This window comes from Calliphora vicina, chromosome 1, assembly GCF_958450345.1.
Source record: "Calliphora vicina chromosome 1, idCalVici1.1, whole genome shotgun sequence".
NCBI classification, from domain to species: Eukaryota; Metazoa; Arthropoda; class Insecta; order Diptera; family Calliphoridae; genus Calliphora; species Calliphora vicina.
Genome location: NC_088780.1, coordinates 67,721,802 through 67,729,261, shown reverse-complemented (window position 1 = coordinate 67,729,261; position 7,460 = coordinate 67,721,802).

Sequence of the window (7,460 nt, the reverse complement as noted above, 5' to 3'; positions counted from 1 at the left end):
TTTTTGAAATAATTCGGTATCTCGGGTACTATTGGAGATATTATTACAAAATTTCACATGGTTAGATCTGAGGTGTATTTGAGTTGAATTACATTTGTTCAGCTTCCTAGGGGTAATACGGGCCAGTTTGTGCCCCCTAAAAGTTGGTCACCTCGGGTATCAAAATTTTTAAAAAATCCCCAAAAATTCATTTATGATCCGAATGAGCTGAAATTTAAAATATAAATAGTCCTTGAGAAGATCTACAAAAACTACGCTTACATGTGTAGGTTATCTCCTTCAGTTGAAGAGATATTTAGGTTTATATATTTATTTTAATTTTGCTAGATTTTTTTTTGTTTTTTAGATATGGCGGCCCTACGGAGGGTCGAATTTTTTTTTCAAAATATCAGCTATATTGGCAATAAAATTCTAAATAAAATAAAAAACAACTTGGTAACAGTTATCTCGTCCGTGTAAAAAGTTACACGCATCCAAAGTTGGAACATGTAAAATGGGCCTAATTTTTTACGATTTTTCCTAAAAAAGTCTCTATATTTTTTCTTTTGTAGAAACAAATTTTCTTTGGGACTATATACAATTTTTATATGTTCCGGAAAGAAAACTTAATCCAAAAGCATGGACAATTTTAAAAAAAAATATTTAGGTTTCAGTAAAAAATTCTAAAAAGGCAAAGCACCGATCCTCGAAAAAGTTCCGTATTTGTATAACCCTATATGTTGTTTAAATACTTAGAAAGTTGTTTTACTATCACACGGTAGTGCCTACGGTCACAGTAGGCACTTTTCTAAAAAAACTCAGTTATTGGAACACATTTTCCCCGTTTTAGGAATTTCGGTATTTGAAAATAAAAAATGTCAAAAATTATAATGTCATTAATTTAAGGACATTTGGATCTAAATTAGTTCCCAATTTTGTTATGATATCTTTAACCGTTAAAATTTTACATTAAATCAAATTTTATATTTTTATTCGTGGAAAATCACCATATGAAAGTTTTTTTAGTTTTTAAGGTAAATGAAGTCCCAAAATTTTATAAAATTATTTAATTTTACTAAAATATCAATCCTCAGGTCATTATGTTTTCAACAGTATCAAATACTTATATAAAAAGCCTTTATTTACTCCTCAGAAGTTCCACAAACCTTGCCCGCTTTGACAAATTTGTACGTTTTTTCATATAATGCGTGTAGATCTTCCCAAGGACTATTTATATTTTAAATTTCAGCTCATTCGGAGCATAAATGAATTTTTGGGGATTTTTTTAAAAATTTTGAGACCCGAGGTGATCAACTTTGAGGGGGCACAAACTGGCCCGTGTTACCCCTAGGATGCTGAACAAATGTAATTCAACACAAAAACACCTCAGCTCTAACCATGTGAACTTTTGTAATAATATCTCCAATAGTTCCCGAGATACCGAATTATTTCCAAAAAAAAAAGTTTCTAAACCACTGTGCAAGGGACACTCCCGAATTTAGAATCTGGTATTGACGGAAAGGAGGATATTGAGTATAGATAGTTTTGTTGAGTAAATTGAAGAAAAGGAAAAAGATAGTTTTTTTGTTGGTGGTAGATTTGAAGTAAGGAATAGAAAATGTCGTTAACATTGTCAGAAGGATTATGTGAGGCTCGTAGTTTGCCGCCATTTAGTGGGTCAAACGAATATGCTTTGACAAGTTATTTGCGAGACGTAAATACGGCGTTGTCTTTAGTGGCGGATGAACATAAAGCAGTTGTTAGATCTATTTTGGCGAACCGTCTTCAGGGTAAAGCCTTAAAAGCAATTGAGACACTTGTAGAACCAACTTGGGAACAGATTATTGCCAAACTCAGAGAGGAATTTGGTGTAAAGGAATCATTTTTTGGGGTTGCGAAATCAGGCCATGAACGTTGAGGCTCTGAATGTTGAGGAATTGCACCATAAATTAAATGAGATATTAAATCTCATGAATACTAAGTACAGTCTCAATCCGGAGAATAACGCTATGTTTTCTCCGGATATAAACCAAAGACTGATTTTCGAGATATATTTAAATTCTCTTCCTTTGAATATGAAGACGATGCTCATACAGAACAATGTTATTACAATTTCTGGTGTGAAAAACTATTTCATTAAAAGCAATTTGATGAAAGATGTATATTTACGAAAAAACTCGTACCCAAATGGTTCCCAGAATAAAAGTTTTTGACAAAAAACAAAAGAGGGGACATTATGGACCAAATTTTAATAATGGTTCATATAAACCAAACCCTCAAAATCAAAATCAATCCAATGGAAATGATTATAATCGAAGAGGTTCCCCAAACCCTCGAAATATGGATATGTCCAATGGATATAATTATGACCGGAGAGGTTCCGGTCAGTATAGACGTAATATTTATGACCAAAGAGGATCAGGTCAGAACGGACGTGTTGGATCGGATCAATACAGGAATAATAATAATAAACCTGTACCAATGTAGGTGGAAAACATAGACATGAGTCAAAATTTTCATGTACAGCCTCCGGATCCCACTTACCAATAGTATTACTAACAATTATTAACATTAAAGTTAAATGTTTAGTTGACAGCGGGGCTGCAACTACCTTGGGTGATTATGGGATTTTTAAGGGATTGTCTTCAAAAAGAAGACTTAAGAACAAACTAAGATTGAATACATTGACAGGTAGTAGAATGGTGGATGAAGAAATTGTAGTTAATGTCCCTTTGGAGTTTATTGCAGGGGATGAAACTATGTCTATTAAACTTGTCGATTTAAAAAATAAAGCTTTCGATTGTATAATCGGAAATAATGTCTTGATGCCTATGGGTGTCATAATAGATTTTTATAATATGAGACTTTGGGTTAATAAAGTCGAAATATTGTTCTGTTCAAGACCAGTTGATATAAACTTTGACGAAATTACAGCCTTAGAATTACAAAATATAGACTTTGGTAACATAGAGTTGCCAGATTATTTAAATAATGAAGAAAACACAAATTAGATGTGTTTTTAAATAAAAACAGAGTTACATTCTATCAAGAAGGTCAAACTCTGACAACAACTAATGCTGTTAAACATACTATTGTCACAACATCGGATAAACCGGTGTATTCTAAAATATATAGATACCCTAAAGCACATGAAAGGGAAATTGAAACCCAGATAAAGGATATGCTAATCCAGGGAATAGTTAGGCCGAGTAAATCGCCTTATAACTCACCCTTATGGATAGTACCGAAGAAACTGGATAACGATTGTAAACGAAAATGGCGTAAGTCATTGATTACCGAAATCTGAATTATATTACCGTGGGGGATAAATTCCCGATACCCAATATAGATTATCTATTTGATAAATTGGGTAGGGCACAATATTTTTCCACCAGATTAGGATGGAAGATAGGGACATTCAGAAGACAGCCTTCTCAACACCAATGGGACATTATGAGTTTATCAGAATGCCATTCGGTTTAAAGAATGCACCCGCTACCTTTCAGCGTATGATGAATTACGTTTTAAGTGAATACATCAATAAAATTTGCGTCATCTATATGGATGATATATTGGTTTTCTCTTCTTCATTGGATGAACATTTTAATAGCCTAACAAAAATATTTTCTGTTTTAAATGAATATAATTTAAAGGTTCAAATTAACAAATGTAACTTTCTGGCTAGACAAACTCAGTTCTTGGGTCATATAGTTACACCAAACGGTCTAAAACCTTGTCCGTCCAAGATTGAGGCAATTAATAATGTACCTATTCCAGGTACTGTGAAATAAATGAAATCATTTTTAGGTCTTACTGGGTACTATAGAAAATTCATAAAGAATTATTCTTCTATAGCCGGACCAATAATAAAATATTTAAAAAATGATGTCAAGATAAATACTGATGTTCCTTCTTACATTGAATCATTCGAAAAATTAATAAGAATCATAACAAACCTACCAATACTGTCCTATCCGGACTTCAACAAGAAATTCGTCCTTACTACAGATGCTAGTAACGTCGCATTGGGTGCTGTTCTTAGCCCCTTTGTTATGCTAGTAGAACATTAAATAATCATGAGAAAAACTATAGTACAATAGAGAAAGAACTCTTGGCTATAGTGTGGGCGGCTAAATATTTTCGTCTTACCTTTTTGGCACTAAGTTTTTGGTCAACACCGACCACCAGCCTCTCAAATGGTTGGCTTCCCTAAAGGAGCCAAATTCCAGATTGAGTAGATGGAAGATCATGCTCGCCGAATATGAATTTGATATCGAGTACGTTAAAGGCAAAGATAATAAGGTTGCAGATTTCCTAAGTCGATTGGAATCCAATAATGAGGAAACTGAAGATTGTGATATTAAATCACTGTTTGAAATATCGGAGGAAATGGCAACGGTACATAGCCAACAAGAAGATGATGGTAATACCAATTTTTTTATAAGTGATTCTGTTGTAAACAAATATAGAACACAAATAAGAATTTTAAAAACTAAGCAACGGGAACACGAAATTTTGTATAGAAAATACAATGTAATTTACGTATGTGAAAACGATTTTCGTAATGATCCTTACTTAAACGATTTATTTAGAAGAACGTTAAAAAAGGGAGAGTCGGCATATATTCCGAACTTTCATATAATTTATATTGTATGATCCAAGAAAAATTGGAATCGTTGTTTGGTAATGATCAAAATTTAAAATTTGTTAAATGTACGAAGTTGGCTGTTGACATGTCTAATGAAGAGGAAATGTATGGGATAATTGAAAATACTCATAATAACGGAAACCATAGAGGTATTTTGGAAAATTTTGGGGAAATAAAAGACTCCCATTTTTATCCAAATTTAATAAAATTTGTAAACAAGTTCATAAATTCTTGCAGAATATGCAATGAAGCTAAATACGATAGAAATCCCTATCGCAAACACTTTAACCATACTGTTACACCTGAGAGACCGAACATGATTGTCCATATGGATATCTTTCAGGTTCACAGAACATGTTTTCTGACCACAATAGACAGATTTACCAAATTGGGTTTTGTACATAAAATTTCAGATATGAATATGTGTACTGTCAAGGTAAAGATTCAGGAAAGAATTGTCTTGCTTCGCAAACCAGAGTTGCTGGCGATAGACAATGAGTTTAACAACGCTCTAATAAGATTGTTCTGTGCGGAGAATAATGTTCAAACGCATTTCACAACAGCGCATTCTCATACAGGTAACTCTGACATTGAGAGGATGCATTTGTCTCTTTTGGAGCACATTAGAATATTGAAACAGAGTAATAAAAATATGGATGTGGAGGAGTTGGTCATTAGAGCAATAGGCTTCTAAAGGTCATTGACAGGATAAATTCGAAAAGAGGTAGGGTTCCGAATTATGATAATAGGGAGTTGTATGTAAAGAATCCCAAAGCCCAGAGGCAGAAAACTGTCAAGAGATTTTTGAAGTATAATTCTAACAACCCTAATAAAGTTGATTTGGCAAATATTAAAAGGCCTCTAAAAACCTTTTCAGATGATGTTGGTTATCCTGGTGTTCCTGATGCTCGGGTGGACATCACACATTGAATCTGCAGTGCATAGAAGAATTATCGAAACACAAGCAGGGTATGCCGTTCTGCAGGGAGAACCTCTTAACATAATTGCGGGTTTCTCGGAGCTGATTCATATAATTAACATAAATGACATTGGGGATACTATTCAGAAGTTGAAATTGGGCATATCACACAATTTTAGAATAGACGATGGATGGCTTCTTATAAGCCTGAATAAGAAAATTGGCGAGGTCGAGCATTCGCTACAAACATTAAAAGTTCATACGAGATCAAGGAGCAAGAGAGCCTTGGTGAACGTGGGAGGTAGAGTTATAAATTGGCTTTTTGGAAGTATGGATGATGAGGATAGATTGAGAATTGAGGATCATTTCAATGATGTGGATTTGAAACAGAGTAATATAATAAATAATTTGAATAAACAGGTTAAAATAAATAACGAAATGCAAAGTTATTTGCAAAATATTCGATTGGTTGTAGAACAAAATAGAAAATGGTTCAATAGAACATACACAGGTGAAATCGAGGAAAGCTTTAGAGTGACGAGGTATAATAATTTCGTGCTGTTGATTGACGAAGTAAGGGATAAAATTGAACGGGTGCAGGAGAATATAGTCATGTCCAGGCACAGAATTGCGGGTAGATTTTTTTGACAAACGAAGAAATAGAACATTTTGATATAGACAGCCTGAAGTTGAGACATATGAGGAGTAGTTTGGGCTCGATAGATAACAGTTTAATAGTTTTCGTTCTTTTGATACCGGATTTTATAAACGAGGAATATAAGACGGAAATTGTGGTACCAGTACCAAATTAAAGTTTTATGCAGATAAATATTCGAATAACGAGGACTGTAACTATAAGAAACTTAACATATATTGTGGACATAGATGGGCACTTTGCAGTACCAGTAAAATTTCAGTAAAAATAGATTTTTACTCATTACTGAAAAAATGTTCAGTATTCAGTAAAGTTTTGCTGATTACTGAAAAAATTTTCAGTATTCAGTAAAGTTTTACTGATTACTGAAAAAAAAAATTTCAGTAAATTTTTACTGAATACTGAAAAAAAAATCAGTAATCAGTAATTTTTTACTGATTACTGAAAAAAAATCAGTATTCAGTAAATTTTTACTGAATACTGAAAAAAATCAGTAACAGTAAATTGAAATCCATTATGCAATTACCGGTAAAATGTTATTAATTATATGTTAGTAGAAAATATGTTATACTTCTTAATAGATATGTTATTAGTAAAAATATTTACCTAAAGCCGTAGCCCACTGGATTTGAACCGAGGGCCTCACGTTTGCTGGTCGCCGTTCTACTCACAACACCACCCCCTTATTTATTAATTGTGCATTTTTAAATACCATGTACTTTATTTTCTGTTCGTGTGAAAAACAGTTTAAAAAATGAAATAGACAAATTAACAAAATATACATATTTCGATTCAAAATGTATGCATGTAAACAACGCACTCTTTGTTTTGTATTTTTTTTTATTTTCTTTCGACATAAAAAATAATAGGTATACTTGTGGTTTGTATTTTTATAAAAGAGAAGAAAATTTGTAAATTGGTTTAAACGAAACTTTTTATTTTTTCAAGTTGCAACTTCAAGAAAATCCCCATATTACTACTTTTGCTACAAAAATTGCTAAATTGTCATGACTGATTGTAGGATAGTAAGTGAAGTTTTTGTGGAGAATATAAAATACAGTGGAGTCGGGATAGAGTGAACTAATTAATGCAAGGCCTGTTCACTTTATCCAATAAATTCACTTTATCGAGACTGAAAAAATTATAAAAAATTCATAAATTTTATGTCAAAAATGTACATTTTATTATATTTTTATAATGGAACAAATAAATCATTAATGGTTGCTTGTTTTGTACATGTACTTTTGGCTTTTTGTACT